The 22,728-nt window shown below is 36.6% G+C and overlaps 1 long non-coding RNA gene across 2 annotated transcripts; it reads left to right on the top strand.

Moving 5' to 3' along the window:
• The first annotated feature begins 1,288 nt into the window (after window positions 1-1,288).
• On the top strand, window positions 1,289-19,855 carry LOC127863650 (uncharacterized). Of its 2 annotated transcripts, XR_008041136.1 has the most exons (11): window positions 1,289-2,107; window positions 2,542-2,671; window positions 7,631-8,169; window positions 8,873-8,999; window positions 10,261-11,023; window positions 11,140-11,224; window positions 14,022-14,536; window positions 16,716-16,908; window positions 17,407-17,518; window positions 18,793-18,922; window positions 19,483-19,855. It is a non-coding gene; the product is annotated as an uncharacterized LOC127863650 (long non-coding RNA). The 2 variants fall into 2 exon arrangements; XR_008041137.1 differs by lacking the exons at window positions 1,289-2,107; window positions 2,542-2,671; window positions 7,631-8,169; ... (1 more) ...; window positions 10,261-11,023; window positions 11,140-11,224 and adding an exon at window positions 11,332-11,449.
• The last annotated feature ends 2,873 nt before the right edge of the window (window positions 19,856-22,728 follow it).

The raw sequence follows: 22,728 nt of genomic DNA, 5'->3' as shown, positions 1-22,728 counted from the left end.
TTGATTGGAATCTATTCCATCTAATGCCGTATAGAGTCTTATTGCGAGGAGGTGTTAAGTTTTCATTGAGTATACAGTGTTTTTTTTTTTAGTCAAAACAGGCCCCGTAACAAAGGAGCATGATTTACATAAAACCACCATTTTTTCACAGGATATTATGCGTTCTTGTTAGTTTCATGGAATAAATGCGTTTTGTTTCATGGAATTAACGAGTATTGAAAAGTGTAAAGAAAAATAATTAAATTGGAAAATTTGTATGGGAAAATAATTAAAACAAGCAAATTCGTTGAATTGATAGCACACGCCAATATGCTTCTGGACACAAAAGTATTATATTTGACACTCAAAACAACAATGTTTCAAGATACAAAGGGCCAAAACTCCGTTATGAACAGATGGTGTACATTGCCATTTGGCGTGCATCATCCTCTTATCCATATATATTCTCATTTCATATTTCAATAAAATAGGCCAAAGCACTTCAAAAATATGGCTCCGGACACACAAAAAGCATTTTCAAGATACAAAGGGCCATAACTCTATTATTAACTGATGGTGTACAATGCCATTTGGCGTGGATCATCCTCTTATCCATATGCATACTCATACCAAGTTTCAATGAAATCCGCCAAAGCACTTACAAGATATGGCTCCGGACAGACGGGCGGACGGACGGAAAGACGGACGGACGGAAGGACTGACAGACAACGCAAAACAGTATCCCTCCGCCTATGGCAGGGGATAATAAAAAGTACAGAATCTCGTATTGAGCACATCTAAACTCACAAATTCGCACTGAAAGAAGCCCAAACACATTTTAATAATATTATATTTATTCTTCGATATAGCATAAAAGAAGTTTACAGTATATTTACTGTATTCTGTTATATAAGTTAATATTATTTGCTCTTGAAAGCCCTTTATAAATTTAAGCACCGACAATGGAAGCCATATGTCTTATCAGGCATTATTATAATAATTTTCATTGTTCAAACATTTTTACGTAAAGGATCAATCTGAAGTTTGGCATGCACATTGAGGATAGATGAAAAATGATAAGGAAGTGCATATTTTTTGCGTTTTAAACAGTTCAGGTTGTCTTATAGGTTACATTATACTAAATAATCGTTTCATGTAGGGCTGTACTGACTTAAAAAATCATATTTTACTCGAAGCCATGTTTTACACTTTAGACTGGTGTTCTGACTTATCTCTTGGATATATTGGAAGGGAAAGAAAGGTGCTCAGTATTTAATCCCTGACATATGATAAAGTTAGAGACTAAAGTACAAGTTTGACCTGAAAACAGTTACATTGCACTAGAAAATGGCCGCAAAATTTAAGGCGCAAAAGAAGTAGAGTTTGATTTGAGTAAAGTAAATGTTTGGTTTAACATGACATATCTTTTTTATTGCTTAAATCGATTCAGCTTAGAATGAACTTTCAGAAAAAGTATCGTTATGGTGGTCTCTATGTTCAAAATGTTGCATTTATTTTCTCTTTAAGTTGTCGCGTTTACATTGAATTATATAGGGAAATCATTAAGTATATTGTGGCCTTTAATAAATTTAGCTTACACTAACAAGGGAGAGAACTGTCAATATGTACCAGCAGTGAGTTGTTGCCATTAAATTGTTTCATATTTATTAATTTGTAATATGTCTTACAACTTTTATGACATGATGGTTTACTTTGGAATTGTTGTCTAGTGTGAATTTAAACAGAGTTTAACACCAAAGACCTGTAAAGGCATGGTAAAAATGGTGTGTGTGTTTTTGTTACTTTGGGAATACATAAATATGAAGTTGTTGCCTCCCATTTATTATTATCCCCCGCCATAGGTGGAGGGATATTGTTTTGGCGTTGTCCGTCCGTCCGTCTTTTCGTCCATCCATTCGTACGGAGCCAAATCTTGGAAGTTCTTTAGCGGATTGCATCAAGATGATTTTCCTTTTGTTTTTGTTGTTATGCAGGAAAAACTGGCTAAAAACATCAATGAGCCACGCTGTGAAAAAATAGAGCTTAATGCATGTGCTTAGATTGTAGTCCCAGATTAGCCTGTGCAGTCCACACAGGCTACTTAGGGACAACAATTACCTCTTTAAAGGTATGTTTTGTTGAAAATAAGTATCTTCTTTTGTGAACATCCAGTATCGTCAGAAAATGTCCTCCCTGATTTGCTTATGTTGATTTCACATGCTAATCTGGGACGAAAGCTTCTTATATTGATGAGCGGCAAATTGGCTTATAAAATTACACTGAAAGTTAAGTAAGAATAATAATTATGAATTTACAGGTTATTAAAGCATTAGCCAACACGTTTAATGTTTTAATATGAAATGGTTTAATTGCATTAATTTTCATTAATTGCTATTTAGGACAAGACACCAATGAAATGCCAAATTAGAAATTCAGATAATTATGTTTTGCTGTTGAAAACCTTCACATCCAATCAAGAGGCATATATGTAGTGTATTATACATTGTAATATAAAAATGTATTACAAGTTCATATCCCCCACTCTAGTGTTGTTGTTTTCAGGAGAGCACCAGCATTGATATCGAGTTGGCCAAGCAACAGCACAAGTCCGGCCTGCAGGAGCCCCAATACAGAACCATCCTTTCCCTCCCCTGATCCCTAGCTCCTCCCACTGGACCTCTGGCCACAAAGGGTCAGCATCGTTACACAGTCTGTTCTGCAATAAATCCCCAGCACGTCAAGTTTTCATGCGCTGTTATGAACAACCAAAATGTCCGCGTCGAGATTTCCCCAAGCAAGCCCGAGTAGTTTTGTTTAGCTCTAGTGCCCGAGTGGGATGAGTGTTACAGAAGCGAGACGTTATAGCAGTACATATGGTAACGCAAACAGTTAACGCTAACAGTTAGTTCTCGCTGTGGACATCATGAAGAATCTCACAAAGAATTAAATGTTGAATAATTTGTTTCATTCTTTATAAGACACAGGGTTCGCACAGGGCTTGAAAAGTGCTTGAAAACGAGTCTTAGGCTTGAAAAGCCCTTGAACAAAGGTTGGCCTTAAAACAGTGCTTGAAAAGTGCTTAGTTCATGTAAAAAAGCCTTGAAAATGTTTATTTCTGCTCAAAATTACTTTTATCATGGCTTTAATTACAAACTTAAATCGTTCTTATGGGAAATATTACGAAAATGTATCATAGATTCCTTCGCGCAAAAAGTTGAGTACGAAATATAAGTTTCGTACAATATTGAGTACGAAATGTTATGTGTACACGTCACAGATTATGTGTGCTACGTCAGAGGTTCTCCATTGTGATCAATTTTCGCGAGTGAAAACGCAGCAATGGGGAAGTGTCGTTTCAAACCAGGGTGGTTAACTGAATATTCCTGGGTACAGAAAACAAATGACATTCGATTAGCACATTGTTGGGTCTGTATGAAGACTATTGATGTCCGGGGTATGGAGGAAAGCGCTTTGAAAAGCCACAAGACAGTGAAAACCCTCAAAGAAAACATGAAATTGAGAAGCAAACAGGGTTCCTGGGATGTGTTTTTTGTTAAACAGAAAGGTACTATTGTTAAAACTGTTAAATCTAAAACAGACTTAAAAAACAACAGCCCATCTGTGTCGAACCAGGAAGGCACAGCCACATGCAGAGAGTGTGCAGATAGAAGATTCAAATTCCAGGACCTTCGCAACTTTCAGCTGTAGTATCAAACTCGCAGACATCCATAGACAAATTCGTTTAAAAAAATGATATGTTGAACGCGAAAGTATTTTGGGTATTTATACCGTTTGCACACAACCATCCTTTAATTCCAATAAAAACATTACAAAGTTTTTTCAGGTTGTGTTCCATGACAGTACCATAGCAAAGCATAATTATGTGGCTGTTTTGGGGCTAGCTGAACATTTCAAAACTGTACTTGATAGTTCTATAACTTAATTAGTGGACAGTACTCAGTGTCTCAGTACTCAGTGTCTCAGTACTCAGTGTCTTTTGATGAAAGTTTAAACAAGAAAGACCAATCCAAGTAAATGGAAAAGGCATTTTATTTAAAGGAAACTAACGAACAGTTTACGGATTTGAAAATGAATATTTGGTCTTGGAAAGTCCTTGAAAAGTGCTTGAATTTAGATTTGAGATTTCTGTTTGAACCATGAGACATCTATATATTCAGCAAGGAACGAGAGCAAATCAAGGAACAATCGAAACGATTCATTCAGAAGTGTTTCTGCTGTAAATAGTTAGGACAGTAGTAGCGTTACGGACTGTCCTCAGCGCACAATTTATTTATGTGGTGCGCCTCAGACGCGAATTCCGCCCATTATTGAAAACAAGTTGCTAAAAGTAAACACATCCGGTTTTGTTACGAGCACTTTGCACTCCGAGCCAAAAGGGCATTGCATTGAATTGAGACTAAAGAAGGCTTGAAAACATGACCCCAGTTTTGTTGTATGGTCCAGTAGCTCTTCGACTCTCAACCTGAAGTTAATCAGAACTCAAACTCGGCCCTTAACAATATCCACGAGGCCAGCATATCAGCTCAGCTTCTGAGCTTCAGGTGAGACCGTACAGTGTTATTAATTGTGTCAAAGATTGGGCCTAAATTCAGCCCCATTCCTCAAAAAGTTTTTTTATAAATATTTACTGGTTAAAATTTACTATGCAATATTTGCCAAAAAAAGTGTTTGATAGGTTGCAACAATGAGTTACTTGCCTTATTAAGCCCTATAAGTTGAAACTTAGTACAATTAAAATACACATCAAAAATTATAAATTGTTAAATATTTGTGTTCACGTATAACTGATTAAGATTTTTATTTAAATTAGAAACCTGATGTTTGCAAAGACAAAATCACTATTATGCACTGCTTTCATATCCTTATGCACACACTTTCAACGCCAGTGACTAAAGTTTACATCTAAGGTCTGTCTTACAAAAACAATGGCATAAAATGTAGACATCAACTAGTATCGATTCAATATCACGTACATATAATAGATTTAACCAGAATAGGCTATAATTACTAGTATAATGGCCCCTGGTAGCAAGACAGAGTATCATATACTTAATTCACCATAGACTTTCATCTGTTTTTGCATTTCTGTCTAATCCATAGGTAAAACATGTGTGATCAAGTACTCATATACTTACAGTATCGTGTCTTATGATTTGTTGTATTGTCTATCCTTTAAAGTTGTTTAGTCTTGCGTAATAAGTTATGCACATTTAAATGTGTACAGTCTCATATTTTAAGTTGTTTAGTGTCATGTTAAAAGTTGTATTGTTTTACAGTTAAAGTTGCAGAGAATCACATTTAAAATTATATAGTCATACATTTTAAGTTGTTAATTCTCACATTGTTTTAGTCAAAACTATTAAGGGGGACAGTCTCGCACTTAAAATTACTGAAGTCATGCCTGTTTTTTTTATTTATTTTTATGCCCCCGGTAGGGTGGCAAAATAGCAGTTAAACTGTATGGCAGTCCGTCCGTCTGAAAACTTTAACATAGGCCATAACTTTTGCAATATTAAAAATCGCAATTTGATATTTGGCATGCAAGTGTATCTTATGGAGTTGCAAAATTTAAGTAGTGAAAGGTCAAAGTCATCCTTCAAGATTAAAGGTAAAAACAAATCCAATGGAAGTAACACGCTTAAAAGGGAGATAATTTATATTTAGCATTTGGCAGGTACAGATCATTTTTACAAGGGAAGTAGTATTTGTAAAGGGTTATAATAAAAAACAAAAATATATAATCAAAGCAGCGCAATAGGGGCATTGTGTTTCTGACAAACACATCTCTTGTTAAAAAAAGAATTACACATTGCTATGAACTGTACTTTACTATGTATTTTTTGTGGTTTTAAACCCAAAAATTTTAATATTAAGTTTTTTGGGCATAACATATTGATACAACGCTATTCTGAGTTCTTATTGGTAAAACAATAATTGCAATATTCTAAATATCAATTAGGCCACGACTTTTATATTTCTTGGTTTACAAAACCACCGACCCTAATTTTTGGAAAATGGGAAAAAAAATAAAATCGGAAAATCGTCTTTTTTTTAAATATTTTATTCCCGACCGCACTTCAAAATGAGCGAAAAAAACGATCCGGTTTGAGTACGGTTGCGAATAAAATCAAGTAAGTACAATCAACGATTGGTTCACATATATTGCAGAGATCGGGATATTTTTCAATGTGACACATTATGTACCAGTCCTTTTATGGGCACTTCTCAAAATTTATTTCGGGTAAAAATTACAGACAATAAGAAAATCAGCGTCAGTCAAATGTCGACCCCATCAAAATTTATTTCCGTGTCTGTGACGCAACTATATTGTTTAACATGTTAATTATATTAAACAAACCCGATAGTATTTGATAATAAGTATAAATAATCCAATAAAACACTGCCATTATTTACGATATATGTGTTTAGGAATTTTGTAAACACGTCCGCCATAGTTTATAGGAACTGTACAGAAAGTTTGGAAATCGGAACAAATCGGTATATCTCGGAAAATCATTGATAAATGTATTTGTCGTTTCAATGCTTAGGGCCGAGTAATTTCGGCAAATCGGAACTCAACTTGTGTAAAACACTAGCTCAATTAACCGTTAAACTCCGCCTCCGTTCTCTGCAAAAGATTCGAAGGCGGAGCTATGCACGTGCTTTTATTAAATTGGAGGATTGCAATTGAGAAACAAACACACGGCATGTTGATTGCTAGACAAAGGAAGCCAATTTTTTCGGCGCGAAATTTGTCGCTTTATTGCTTCCGACAGAAAGCGGCTTTCCTTTGATGACGTCAAACTGTCAATTCACACAGACTGCACATTTTCGGAAGACTTGAACTGACTCCTTGTTTACAATTCCACTAAAAAAAACTCTTGCTAACATTAAACTTTGGATTAAATTATCAAAATAAAGCAAAAGCGAAGTTGACAAATATGATTAAATTAATTCGCGTCAGTTCAAATAAGACGTTTTGCGTTGTAAATCAACGAGTTTTCATGACTACAACAACTTTGACAAACATTACCGCGACGACGCATGGATCGATCTACCTCGATTTTTTTTTTCATGTACGATCTCATAAGTCGAGTAAGAGCAAACACATACCGGGTAATTTGTGTATGAGTAGTTTATCTTATATAAGATTTATGCAACGGGCATCGCATTGCGTAATGGTGCGCATCCAATTATGGAAATGAAGTGCAGTTTTTCGTTTTAATGGGAGAAGAACGCATGTCATGTAATGGAGTGTTTAAAATTGCCTGATGTTACATAAGGTGCTGTTAGGACTCATTTCATTTGAAGATATAGATGTGTTTCATTGCATAATTTGATTTTTTGTCTCTGTGTTAAGGTTATAAAAGATATGTTGTCTTTGTTCTGATGTTATTAGCATTAACTTTTTTTTCCAATGATGTTTTTTTTTTTTTTTTTTTTTTCGACCGCCCGATGGACCATTTTCAAAATAATTTTTGTAAACCAATAAAAAAAAAAGTCGTGGCCTTATAGACGCAACGTTTGGCATTGAAGAGCAGGTGTGTTTAGTATTTTGTTGCAGGGCAAATTTATTTGTCACTAAGTCTAAACCAATCGGGTTTTAGTTTACTTTCTATTTTCTTTTCAGCAAACACTATAAGCCGCCAAGATAAAAACATTGTTGAAGTGAAAGTCGATGTTAATCCTGACCCCTTCGCTTAAGTAATTCAGCACAAAAACGTCTTGCGTCAGAGTAGCAAGCCTCCAAACATCTTCTCCCATGTTGGCTTCATCAACACTTCTTACAGCGGAGCCTTGGCGAGTTCGACTTCCATCCCAGCATCGATGTTGCTTAGCAACAATTCAATGCTGGGAATTGACAAATTGTTCTAGACGAGTCGCTTACACAGAAACAATCTGATCCAACAGATAGAGCAGGTGTTGCGTGACTTGTCCCTTATTGCGACTGACCTCGATAAGTTGCTCTCGAATAATGTTAACCTTATGTTAGTATGGGATTTACGCCATTTAACAACAGTTGTTGTTGAGAATTCCCGGGTTTGAGGTGGCAACTTTGGCGACGGGACTCGCTCCATCTCTGTCTATGGCCCAGTCAAAGCAGCAGCAGCAGCAGCAATAAGAACAACAAGTAGTATCTGAGCGGTGCTCTGGAGTACGGGGCTTCATGTATGTGCTTAAAGTGTCATCCCAGAATATCCTGTGCAGATTGCTCATATATTAAGTCCTATTAAAGTGTCAACCCAGATAAGCCTGTGCAGACTGCACATACATTAAGACCTATTAAAGTGTCATCTCAGATTAGCCTGTGCAGACTGCACATACATTAAGTCCTGTGAAAGTGTCATCTCATATTAGCCTGTGCAGACTGCACATACATTAAGTCCTATTAAAGTGTCATCTCAGATTAGCCTGTGCAGACTGCACATACATTAAGTCCTATTAAAGTGTCATCCCAGGTTAGCCTGTGCAGGCTGCACATACATCATGTCCTATTTTCCAAGAATGAGGCTCATATAGTTCACTTAACATCAGTCCTTTTTCTGCCTGATTGAAGAAAAGCTCCTAACATCAAATGTGAATTATTCGTTTTTAAATTGATCAAACTTGGAAAATAAATAATAAATAAAAGTTGATCTGATATCAATTTTAGTCATAGAAGGTCAGAACATAGTTTTGTCTATTTTTGGGCCAAAATTCAAACCCTGAACCAAAAGTTTCTCCTTGCATAATTAAAATATCTGCTTAAATCGAATTTGTTGAATTCTCTTTAATTTGAGTAAAAAAATATTTAAATGCATTCAGCACATTTAAAAATTGTTTTCTTCATTTATTTTCAATATTTAATTTTATTCCTGCATTTTGTTTTAAGAGCCTGTTCCTCCTGGTCCAGGACCTTTGGACAAATGTTCAAATAGTACTACCCACAGGATGAAGCCACTCTGAATCCGGGGCTCCATACTTTCTTGGCCAGGGGCCAAGACTACCTCATCAATAAGGTGCGTTGGTAATTTAATTTACCATGTATAATTTGTAGTGTTTAACTCCAAATGTCAATAAAAATAGTTTGTGTGTGTTTAATATTTATAAAACTCTATTCGTACTGCTAACTAAAACAAATCATTTATGTAATTGTAAACTATTTATAATAGCTGCCATTTGTATTGCCTTGAAAGGGCTTGATGGGAGTGGAAGCATACAAATTTGTCCTTGTATGTAATTTTCCCTGTCCTTCCTTTCATCCTTATTTAAGTCCCAAAGGGACATATAATGTTTGTATCAAGTGTTTAGTTTATATCTCATTTGTATGAAGATCCATCAAACATACTTTATTTCTTAAATATATTTTTAATCAAACAACATTGATTGACTTCTGATATAACTGATGCCATTATTGCGAATATTCAAAAGGAACATTTGTTTGCTTTTGGGGTAAGACAGTCAATTATTGTTTTCAGTGGAGTGAGGAAGTTTACATGTTTCCGCAGGTGCTCGTAAACATATCTATTTTCTTACTTTGCTGAGAAAAAGAATTCACGGTATTACCCCAAAAGCTAACAAATTTCCCATTTAAGTTAAATTTACAAGGACTATTAACCCATTTATGCCTAGCGTCTGGAAAAAAGGCCTTGGTCAGCAGCGTAGACCTGATTAATAGAATAAGTACAATAAAAAAATATTAAATGTTTAACCAGATGGTTTTCCTTCTTTTTGTTATGCAGCAAAAAATTGGCTAATAGAGAAATAAGCTGTGATGTGGAAAAATGGGGCCTAATGCATGTGCTTAAATTGTTGTCACAGATTAGCCTGTGCAGCCCACACAGGCTAATCATGGACAACACTTTCCTCTTAAAGGTATTTTTCATTGAACAAATAATCCTCTTTATGAAAATCCAGTCTAGTCAGAAAGTACCCTCCCTTATTAGCTTATGTGAATTTCACATGCTAATCTGGGACGACACTTTCTGACATTAGTGATCCGCATATTGGCTTATGAAAATACATCTCTGAAAATGGAGTAAAAATAGATATAAATGAACAGATAAGTATAGCATAAGCCAACACTTTTCTTGTTTTTATACAAAATGACTTAATTGTATTTATCTTCATGCTATTAAGGACAAGGAACCAATAAAATGCCAGATTAGAAATTCATGTTGTTGAAAACCTTCCCAGCCAGTCAAGAGGCATAATTTGTGATAGATTGTAAAATAATTTGCAACAAGTTCCTATCACCCACTGTGTTGTTGTTGTTTTCAGCAGAGCACCAGCATTGATATCGAGTTGGCCCAGCAACCGCACCAGTCCCGCCTGCAGGAGCCCCAGTCCAGAACGACCCTTCCCCTCCCTTGACTTCTAGCTCCTCTACCTTGACCGCCTGCCTCAAAAAGTCAGCATCGTTGAACAACTCCGTTCTGCAGCAAATTCTGAGCATGATTCTGTTCTGAACAAACGCAATGCCCACGTCACGTTTTCCAAACATAAGCCTGGGTAGTTTTGTTAAGCTAGAGTTCTGCGTGGGCCTGAAAGGGACGAGTGTTACAGACACAAACAGTTATAGCAGTAGTTATGGTAACGCTAACAGTCAGTTGTTGCTGTTGGACATCACAACAAATATCATGAAGAATAAAAATTTCGATTAGTTGTTCCAATCTTTATGGGACAAACAGAAATTGAACGGAAGAAAATCAAGGAACAATAAAAGCGTAAGCTTTCCTAGTGGGATACATCTGCTGTTGATAGTTTGGACAACAGTAGGGTTGCGGACTGCCCCAGATTGTCCTCTCAGCGGCCAAAATATCATAATAGAACGGACTTTTGGCAATGTTACTGACACAGAAAGGCAATAATGACTTGGTTATCAATACCCAGAGCACGATACATCCATGCTGACAAAGAAAGGCAGTAATGACTTGGTTGTGAACACCCAGAGCACAATACATCCATGCTGACACAGAAAGGCAGTAATGACTTGGTTGTGAACACCCAGAGCACAATACATCCATGCTGACACAGAAAGGCAGTATGACTTGGCTGTGAACACAGAACACAATACACCCATGCTGACACAGAAAGGCAGTAATGACTTGGTTGTGAACACCCAGAGCAAGATATTTCCATGCTGACACAGAAAGGCAGTAATGACTTTGTTGTAAACACTAAGAGATCCATACATCCATGGGGTGTGCAACAGACGCAAATTACGCCCACTATTTTGAACAAGGTGCTTAAAGTGAACACGTCTAGTTTCTGTTATGAGCACTCAGCACTCCGAGTCCAAAAGGCCTCGCATTGAATTGATGCAAGAGAAGGCTTTGAAAAATAACAGCAGTTTCGTTGTGCGGTCCAATACGCCCTTCGACTCTCAACCTGAAGAAATCAAAACTCAAACTCGTCTCTTAGCAATATCAGCAAGGCCAGCATGTCATCTCAGCTTCTTGAACTTCAGGTGAGACCTTACAGTGTTAATTATTTTGTTGAAATTGAGGCCGAAATTCAGCCCCATTCTTATCTCATAAAGTCTATATCCATGATTACTGGCTAAAGTTCTCAATTCATGGTTTCCCGGAAGAAAAAGAATGTTTTGATTGCAACATTGAGTTAATCAAAACTCAAATTCAGCCTTTGGCAATATCAGCTAGGCCAGCATATCAGCTCAGCTTCTTGAGCTTCAGGTGAGATCATACAGTGTTATTCATTTGTCGAAATTGGGGCCAAAATTGAGTCCCATACGTAATCTTAAACAGTTTATTTTTTCCATAATTACTGGCTATAGTTCTCAATTCAAGGTTTGACCCGAAACAATGTTTTAATAGGTTACAAATTGAGTTTGTTTCCTTATGCAGCTCTATAAGTTGAACCTTAGTGCAATTTATCTTGATAGCACTTATTCTCAATTTTTTAAATTATGTTTAGCAAAAACTACAACCATTTTCCCAATTTAATTCAAAACACTATGATTTCCAATCCGAAAATGGTAAAAATAAACTCTGCACAGAGCTAGCCCCTAGTTATAGAACATGTTAAAGTTTTTTATCAGAATAACTGGCTTAATTATACACCCACAAACGAAGTTTAGGGGGTTTATAGAAGTGAACTTGTCTGTCGGTCTGTCTGTTGGTCCGTATTAAGTTTTCATCCGATCTTCACTAAACTTGGTCAGAACTTGCATCTACATGATGCCTAGGCTAACTTCGAACATGGGCCTTGCCGGGTCAAAAACTAGGTCACGGTGTCACTTAGTGCGTTTTAAACATTCAGCATGATGTCCGCTCTCTTATTCAAGTAGTTTTCATCCGATCTTCACCAAACTTGGTTAGAAGTTGTATCTAGATGATCTTAAGGCAAAGTTCAAACATGGGCCTTGCCGGGTCAAAAACTAGGTCACGGGGTCACTTAGTGCGTTTTTTAACATTCAGCATGGTGTCCTCTCTCTTATTCAAGTAGTTTTCATCCGATTTTCACCAAACTTGGTCAGAAGTTTTATCTAGATGATCTGAAGGCCAAGTTCGAACATGGGCCATACCAGATAAAAAGCTAGGTCACAGGGTCACTTAATACGTTTTACACATTGAACATGGTGTCCGCTCTCTATTTCAAGTAGTTTAAATCAGATCTTCACCACACTTGGTCAGAAGTTGTAACTAGATGATGTGTAGGTCAAGTTCGAACATGGGCCAAGCCGGGTCAAAAACTAGGTCACGGGGTCACTTAGTGTGTTTTAAACCTCACCATGTTGTCCGCCCTCTAATTCAAATAGTTTTTATCCAATCTTCACCAAAATTGGTCAGAAGTTGTATCTTGATAATGTTTAGGTCAAGTTTGAATGTGGGTCATGCCAGGTCAAAAACATGGTCAGTTGGTCAGTTACTGCGTTTTGAACATCACAATGTTTTCTGCTTTATAATTCAAGTAGTTTTCATCCAATCTTCACCAAACTTGGTTAGAAGTTGTATCTAGATGATGTCTAGGTCAAGTTTGAATATGGGTCATGCCGGGTCAAAAACTATGTCACGGGGTATCTTAGTGAGTTTTAAACCTCACCATGTTGTCCGCTCTCTAATTAAGTAGTTTTCATCCAATCCTCACTAAACTTGGTCACAAGTTTTATCTTAATGATCTCTAGGCCAAGTTAGAACATGGGCCATTCCGGGCCTAAAACTAGGTCACCAGGTCACTTTGTGCATTTTTTAACTTTCAGCATGGTGTCCGCTCTCTAATTCAAGTAGTTTACATTCGATCTTCACCAAACTTGGTCAGAAGTTTTATGGAGATGATCTTAAGGCCAAGTTAGAACATGGGCCTTTCTGGGTCAAAAACTAGGTCAAGGGGTCACTTAGCGCGTTTTAATAATTGAGCATGGTGTCCGCTGTTTTTTGTGAAGATGACATGCAAAATATTATGTGTCAATGCGGCATGTGGGGGTATTCGTCACGTCTGTGACAAAGCTCTAGTTTGCTTATTTCACTAAGTTTAATAACTATTTTGAACTCACATCTATTGTTTCTTATTAAATGCCATACAGTTATATTGTCTCACATTAAAAGTTGTTAAGGCTCAGGTATAAGTCATAAACTTTCACATTTAAAGGTGTGCAGACTCACATTTAAAAATGTAGATTGTAACATTTAAAGTTGTGTTGTCTCACATTTTAAATTGCTGAGTATCACATTTAAAATTATGAAGTCTCACATTTAAAGTTCTATAGTCACACAATAAAAGGTGTACAGTCTCACATTCTAAATTGCTCAAGTAATGCCTGTTTTTGATTTACAAAAGAATAAATATTACACCTTGCTACAAACACAAAAAATTCCAATTTCAAGTTGGTGCGCGTAAAACATTGATACTACGTTATTCTGAGTTCTAATTAGTGAAAAATTAATTGCAATATTATAAATATCAATTATAGGCACAATGTTTGGCATTTAAAAAACAGGTCTGTAAGGTAAGGTGTTGCAAGGCTTATTCATGTGTCACTAAACAATCCGGTTTTAGTTTACTTTCCATTTCCTTTTCAGTGAACTTAACTAGCAAACATGACAAACGTCATTGAAGTGAAAGTCGATGACAACCCCCTTCTTGAACAAATACTACAATTGCTTAAGAAATTCAGCACGAAGACGTCTTGCGTCAGACTACCAAGCCTCCTATCAATATCTTCTCCCATGTTGGCTACATCAACACTTCCAACAGCAGAGCCTTGGTGAGTTCGACTTCCGTCTCGGCATTGATGTCCCTTAGCAACAATTGGATGATGGGCGTCGACAAATTATGCCGGACAAGTCGCTCAAACTGAAATGATCTGATCCAACAGGTAGAGCAGGCATTGCGTGACACGTCCGTTAATGTGACTGACCTCGATATGTTGTTCTCGAATAATGTGAACCTTAGGCCTGGAGAGCAGTATGCGATTGACGCCATTCAACAACAGTTGTTCTTGGCAATTCTCAGGTTTGGGGTGGCGACTTCAGCGTCAGGACTCGCTCCATCTCTGTCTATGGCCCAGTCGCAGCAGCAGCAACAAGAACAATAAGTAGTATCTTAGCGGTGTTCTGGGATATGCGGCTTCATGTATGTGCTTAAATTGTCATCCCAGATTAGCCTGTGCAGACTGCACCTACATTAAGTCCTTTTAAATTGTAATCCCAGATTAGCCTGTGCAGACTGCACATACATTAAGTTCTATTAAATTGTCATCGCAGATTAGCCTGTGCAGACTGCACCTACATTAAGTCCTATTAAATTGTCATCCCAGATTAGCCTGTGCAGACTGCACATACATTAAGTTCTATTAAATTGTCATCCCAGATTAGCCTGTGCAGACTGCACATACATTAAATCCTATTAAAGTGTCATCTCAGATTAGCCTGTGCATACTGCACATACATTAAGTCCTATTAAAGTGTCATCCCAGATTAGCCTGTGCAGACTGCACATACATTAAGCCCTATTAAAGTGTCATCCCAGATTAGCCTGTGCAGACTGCACATACATTAAGCCCTATTTTCCCAGAATGAGGCTCGTATACTTCACTTAACATCAGTATTTTATGTGCCTGAAAAGTTTCTAGCATCAAATGGGAATTATGTGCTTTTAGATTGATCACACTTAGTAAATAAAATGCAAATAGCACTTAATCTGATATCAATTTTAAAAAAAGAAGGTCAGGAGTGGTATTCCAGAAGCATCTTAAGTTAAATTTTATTTTTATCCTTAAATTGGGAATTTGTCTTCAGTGTTTTATTTCATACTGCAATAGTTAGGCATCGAAAATTACATCAAAATAACATCATTATGTCAATGTTATTTGAGAGTTACCAAAAAACATGCATGTCTTTATTGAGTAAAGAAATACAAAACATTGTATTTTTATACGCCCGTATAAAATACGGGACGTATTATGTGAAACCCCTTGGCGGGCGGCGGGCGGCGGGCGGGCGGCGGGCGGCGGGCGGGCGGCGGGCGGCGGGCGGCGGGCGGAAGGCATCACTTTGTCCGGACTCTAATTCAAATTGTATTCATCCGATCTTCACCAAACTTGGTCAGCAGTTGCATCTAGTTGATATCTAGGCCAAGTTCGAATATGGGTCATGCCGGGTCAAAAACTAGGTCATAGGGTCAATAAGTGCATTTTCAAAGGGGCCACTTTGTCCGGACTCTATTTCAAATTGTATTCATCCGATCTTCACCAAACTTGGTCAGCAGTTGCATCTAGTTGATATCTAGGCCAAGTTCGAATATGGGTCATGCCGGGTCAAAAACTAGGTCATAGGGTCAATAAGTGCATTTTCAAAGGGGCCACTTTGTCCGGACTCTATTTCAAATTGTATTCATCCGATCTTCACCAAACTTGGTCAGCAGTTGCATCTAGTTGATATATAGGCCAAGTTCGAATATGGGTCATGCCGGGTCAAAAACTAGGTCATAGGGTCAATTAGTGCATTTTCAACGGCGCCACTTTGTCCGGACTCTAATTCAAATTGTATTCATCCGATCTTCACCAAATTTGGTCAGAAGTTGTGTCTAGATGATATGTAGGTCAAGTTCAAATATGGGTCATGCCGGGTCAAAAACTAGGTCACGAGGTTACTTAGTGCATTTCAAGCATTTAGCATGGTGTCCGCTCTCTAATTGAAGTAGTTTTCATCTGATCTTCACCTAATTTGGTCAGAAGTTGTGTCTAGATGATATGTAGGTCAAGTTCGAACATGGGTCATGCCGGGTCAAAAACGAGGTCACATAGTGCATTTCAAGCATTAAGCATGTTGTCCGCTCTTTAATTGAAGTAGTTTTCATCTGATCTTCACCAAATTTAGTCAGATGTTACATCTAAGTGATATCTAGGTCAAGTTCAAATATGGGTCATGCCGGGTCAATAACTAGGTCTTGAGGACACTTTCAAGCATTGAGCATGGTGTCCAAAACCTTCGAACGGGCGTATCTTGTGACAGTTTGGCACTCTTGTTTAACTTAAGTGAAAATATTTAAGAAATGACTTAAGATGTTTCTGGAATACCACCCATGGGCATTAAGTTTTGTATATTTTCGACCGAAATCCAGCCCCTGAACCAAAAGTTTAAATCTGCTTTAATAGAATTGTTAAATTATATTTAATTTTAGAAAAATAATTATGTAAAAGCCTTCAGCTCATTTCATTTTTTTTTCTTCATTTATTTTCAATAATTATTTAAATTTCTGGATTTTGTTTTAAGAGCCTGTTCCTACAGGAACCCATGCAATCATAGATCGGTACCTAGCTGAACAACAGGCTGTCTGGTCAGTGACACTTCCTGGCCCAGGACCTTGGGGCCAATGCTCAACTAGTCCTACCCGCAGGGTGGAGCCACACTGAACCTGGGGCTCCATACTTTCTTGGCCAGTGGCCAAGATATCCTCGTCAATTAGGTAGGTTGGTAATGTAATTAATTATTTATAATGTGCAGTGTTTCACTCAAAATTTCAATTTAAACAGTTTGGTGTGTTTAATATTGATATAACTCTATCCTGGCTGCTAACTTAAACAAATCATTTATGTAAGTGTTAAATATTTATAATAGCCGCCATTTGTATTGCCTTGAAAGGGCTCAGTGGGGGGCATACACATGTGTCCTTGTCTGTAATTCTCCCAGTCCTTCCTTTCATCCTTCCTTATGTCCGTCCCACCTTTTTAGTGTTGTACGTTACTTAATAAATATTGGTTCCAGAGGGACACAAAATGTTTGTATAAACTGTACAATTTATAGAAGGCTATGTTTGTATCAAGTGTTTAGTTTTTATCCCATTTGTATCAAGATCCTTCAAACATAATTTATTTCTTAAATATTTTTTTACTCAAGCAACATTGATGGACTGCTTATATAATTGATGCATTTTCAGAATGCAATTAAATTATTTTGTTTACAGGGACACATTCCTGGGATGCCCTAAGGTCTTTCTATCTGTTCACAGAGGTCTTATACTCACAAGTTCAAGCCCAGTAGCGATGTCCACATTATCAAACTCTGCATCTCAATAGGTAAGTAACCCTGTTGTTGCAAACGAGTTCACTGTGACAAAGCATTCAGGAGACCCAGTTGTAATAGCCTCAACCTTTTGCTTTCACAAATACCCAATAGTTAAAATCCAATACAAACTGGGGTTTCTGTTCTTCAATTAATTGATCAGATTATCTAATCTAAGTGGGTTCAGCCACAAACTACTGTATATAATATAGAAATGTGAAGAAAATGCAAAAGTTTCAAGCTAAACCCTCAAATTTGCATTTTAAATTTAACATCTATAGTTACATTAAAACTCAAAACCACAACAACAATAACATGAAACAATTTATCAGCAGGTACCAACATATTTGACTCTTTAAATCTTGACAAAATCAGGTTCCATATTAACTGTAAATATGGTTTTAAAACTAACATTGAATTACGAAGAGGGATCAGTGACGTTCGTAGCTTTTAGTTTAGGTGAACATGTCTGTCGGTCTGTCTGTCGGTCAGTCGGTCCGTATTAAGTGTTTATATATGGGTCATGCCGGGTCAAAACATAGGTCACGGTGTCACTTAGTGCGTTTTAAACATTCAGCATGTTGTCAGCTCTTTGATTCAAGTAATTTTCATCCAATCTTCACCAAACTTAGTTTGAAGTTTTATTTAGATGATCTCTAGGCCAAGTTTGAACATGGGCCATGCCAGGCCAAAACCTAGGTCATGGGGTCACTTAGTGCATTTAATGCATTGAGTATGGTGTCCGCTCTCGGTCTCATATTGACGAAGTTTACTTCCGATCTTCATCAAACTTGGTCAGAAGTTTGATATAGATGATCTCTAGGCCATGATTAAACACTGGCAATTCCTGAAAAAACAAACTAGGTCACGGGGTCACTTAATGCGTTTTTCACATTCAGTATGGTGTCTGTTCTCTTTTTCAAGTACTTATCATCCCCTCTTCAACAAACTTGGTCGGCAACTTAATCTAGATGACCTTTAGGCCATGTTCGAACATGGGCCATTCCGGGCCATAAACTAGGTCAAGGGATCACGGGTGCGTTTTACACATTCAGCATGGTTTTCCCTATTTCAAGTACCTTTCATCCCCTCTTCATATGGGAGTATTCGCACGTCTGTGACAAAGCTCTAGTTTGTTTGTTTTTAAGCTAATGAATGGCTTTTTGAGAGAGTATCAAGTGTGTTGCCAGGGTTGAACCCGCATTTTGATACTTGACAATTTTAATGGAATGCTTATAAAGTCTTAAAAATTGTTTTCTTAATTTATACATGACATACTAAATTGCAGAAACCCGGATAGCAAGGCGTTGAGTTTGTTCTTGAAGCATTTGCACCAGAAGCAGTCATCATCTTGATATTCTGGAATCTCCATGGTGAAGGACCCTCAGTCTGTGAACAAAATGCAGAGCGAACCTCAGGTGAGTGTCCAAGTCATGTGCATGTTTTTTTACGCCCCCAAGTTCATAGATGTGTGGGTGAATGTAGATATACCTTTGTCCGTCCATACGTACATCCTGCTGTTGGATTTTTATGCATAGTCTAAACTCGAAAAGTATTGTTTCTAGTGTGATTAAACTAAACATATTTTCCATTCCATACTTTGAGCTTGCCTACTTATGTATTTTGAATTCGTTTTCTTTGACATATGTGGAATTTTGAGAAAAAAGCAAATTGTGGTTGAATGGTGGCAAACCCTTTCACTACTTCAAAAAAACAACATTTGATTCCGATGGCAAAATGTATATTCATCAAATCACAATCCAAATGATTTGGTAATAAAAAGAATACACTTCAATTAAATCATTTATTATTAATTATTATTTTATGAAAAGTCTCAAGACCATCATTTTCTCGATGGATTCAAATCAGATTAGCTGTATCATTCTGAAATACCAAGTGCTCTGCGTGTTCTTTTTTTCCATCGGTATCAAAAATAAAATGAAAAACTGACAATTACAGTAACAAGTCTTTTTTTTAGATGCCTTTTGACGAAATCAAATCATCCAGTCAGAAACACAGACTGTTGCAGCAGTTGTTACCATATTGACCCCAGTCAAACCTAAGAAGCTCAGAGATAAATACTGATTTAGTTCTGCTAGTCTCTACATACAGCCTGGTTTGGTCAGCACTTACTCTGACTCTTTGAATATTATGACGGATGGAAATGAATGACCTTGTTCAGATCGAAATGGCAGAATGACACATCACAAGAATTCAAGCGGAAAGCCAGAAAGTCATGTCAACAGCCACATTTTGTATGTCACCAGCCAAGTTGTATTCAAAGACAAACAATATTTATGCTCTATTGTGTATGTGACCAGCCAAGTTGTATTCAAAGAAAAACAATAGTTTATGTTGTTTTTTTTTATGTGACCAACCAAGTTGTTTGTATAGGTCCCTGGTTTAACAAAGCATTTAACATATTTTTAAAAGCACACAAAGTATTGCATGTCTATTCAATGTCTTTGCCTGTATTATGAAACTTTCACTACAGATGTTGATCCAGATGATAGTAAATAAATAGGAAATACAATGTTATCAAAGATTTGTTAAGATTGCCAAAGCTGTTTAAATGATGCTGGTAACTTGAACAAAATTGAAAAAAATATTGGAGTGCTTTCATGTTATGAGACATGTTTCAGTTGTCTGTTTTTAACAATAAATATAGATAAGCTAGTGAAAAATATTTGTTCAGGAAGGTGTAAAATGTTTACGCTTCAGATTTTTGTCTATTAACCTTCTGAAAACAATACTAGTAAATTGGCTCATTCGGGTCGGTATTCGATCATGAATCTTTTTTAGTAGCATACTATGTATTTCATGGGAATATAAATAAATTCTGGGCAAAATTATTTAATCTATCAAAAATAATCGATTCTGTATTTACTACTAATACTTTGTTGATTTCAATGGATATTGTTTGTTAAATGATTAGAGTATGACTCTTGTTGAAAAGCTAATGAAACTGTGAATTAAAAAATAAATATTAAATTTGTTTTAGAGTTTTATGAAAAATTGCAAAAGATTGTTAAGTTGTGTTGTTATATCATATACTAACATTATCATGAGTGTTAAAATTTGTTTTCGGACATAATAGTTTATTATGCTTTATATTTGTATATGTACATTAAGACAACCAGATTTTATCCTCTTTAATCAGTGAGTAACTTAATCAAGATTTCTTGATCACTGTATCAAGTGTATATTCTTCCATTTATAAATAGAGCAGCTGTAAAACAATTGTATTTTAAATGTAATGTTTTCATGTATTGTTGCCATTTGTATAAGATAAACTCTCTGTAAACATTAATTTGTACAAACCATTGTTATAAAAAACATTTCTTGTGTCAATGCTAAAATATGTATTAAACTGTTAAAATAATGTACAGTAACAACTTCTGAAGAGAAAAATATACTTAAGGCAATAGAAACACATTGTTATATGAAATGCTTTTTGTCAATAACACCTACTTAAAATTAGTTTAATTTTGTTTTACATTATCTGAAGAAAAAATAGTACCTTGTAATTTGAAATCAGTCAATGAAAAATTAAGGGAGTGTTGCCATATGCTAATAATAGTCAAGAAATGCAATTGTCTCTGTTGGTAATACAACAGAGCAATACAATTTCCTTAAACAAGAGCACCGCATAAAGGGTGCCATGCTCGGCTACGGGTGCAGTTTTGAATAAATGAAAGCTTGTCAGAATATATTTGAGAGGTCACAGTGACTTGACCATTGACCTAGTGACCCCAAAATGGGTGTGGTGTGAAGAACTCATCAATGTGCATCTACACATGAAGTTTGAAAGTTGTAGTTGGAAGCACTTTGATTTTAGAGCCAATGTTAAGGTTTTAGCACGACGCGGATGGCGGACGACACAACGAACTGGCTATGACAATACCTGGGGTTTTCTCCAAAAATACCAAGCTAAAAATAAAAACTAAGATGTCTGCTTTGCATTTTTTTTAAGTAGACTTAATCACTGGGGGCTGACGAGGTCAAAGCGTAGTCCGTTTCGCTACGACGTCGAGTATATGTTTTACTACGAAAACATTGTTTAAATACACATGACATCGAGAACGGATAAGTCGAAAATTGTGTTTAAAACATGTAAGATTATGATTTTGTAAAAACAAAACTCTGAATTTAAGCACAATGTCATTTCATAGGTCTGTTACATCAAATTATAATCCAAGATGTGTCTGGTTTATGCGGTTAAACATGAAATAGACCGCTGATTTATCAAACCGAAGTCAAGTTTCACTTTAAAAAAATGCAATTAAGGTTTACAACTGTGTTTAAATGACACAATTTTACAATTTCCATATTGATCTATGTATTGTTAAGCCACTGGGGTGTTTAGAAATGTGTAGGGTGACCCAGTTATCAGAAATAAAGGCTACATATTATTATAAGGCATGATCATGTCTCTGACAGCATACGTATATGCCTCGCTACGACAACGCTTTAGCGTGCATGCGTTTCTCACAGAATACGTATTGGTTATCTCTCAAAGGCAAAATAAAGAAGAAAAAAAATTAATACAGAGTCATGGAGTGGCTGGATGTTTCCTTTGAGACAGAGGTAGTAACAACGGCACAACATGATCCGAAGCGCACAGTCGACATGGTAATGCACATTATTATGATATAATTACATTCACGACTAGGCCAAAGGAAACGATTAAAATCGAAAATCCATATATAAGATGACAGTTGAGAGTCGAGAACCTAATGTCGTCGGTCTCAATAAAAATGACGCATCTTCACCTTTTGACAATCCCTTATACGTTCATTTTGATAGAGACCGACGATAGGTTTTCAGCATACGGTACTCTTTATCAAATGACATTCGATTCTCGTTATTCCCAACTCGCTTATCTCGAAACTCTGCTTATGTCAAAGTAAATCCCATGTTCCAACTTCGATCATTATTTATCTCATACGGATTTTGATTTTTACATTGTATATATCAAAGCGATTTTCTTGAAAATCGGTAATCGTCAACTAATTTTGAGGTGAATTTCATGTTCGTATACATGATTGTACCTGTAAAATCCACACCTGTAACAGCCGTAAGGTGTGGAAAGTAGGACCCCAATGGCACAAATCCGCAATTGCATAATCAATATATTGTTGTAAAGTTGTGGCAGTGGGTTTCTGTCACAGGTTATTGTTAACTGCGTACATGACGGCCGGTAAATTTACTTCGTGTTACAATG

Source organism: Dreissena polymorpha, chromosome 1 (assembly GCF_020536995.1).
Source record: "Dreissena polymorpha isolate Duluth1 chromosome 1, UMN_Dpol_1.0, whole genome shotgun sequence".
In the NCBI taxonomy this organism is placed as follows: domain Eukaryota; kingdom Metazoa; phylum Mollusca; class Bivalvia; order Myida; family Dreissenidae; genus Dreissena; species Dreissena polymorpha.
Note: the sequence above shows the minus strand (reverse complement) of the source record. Positions and strands in the feature narration are given on the sequence as shown.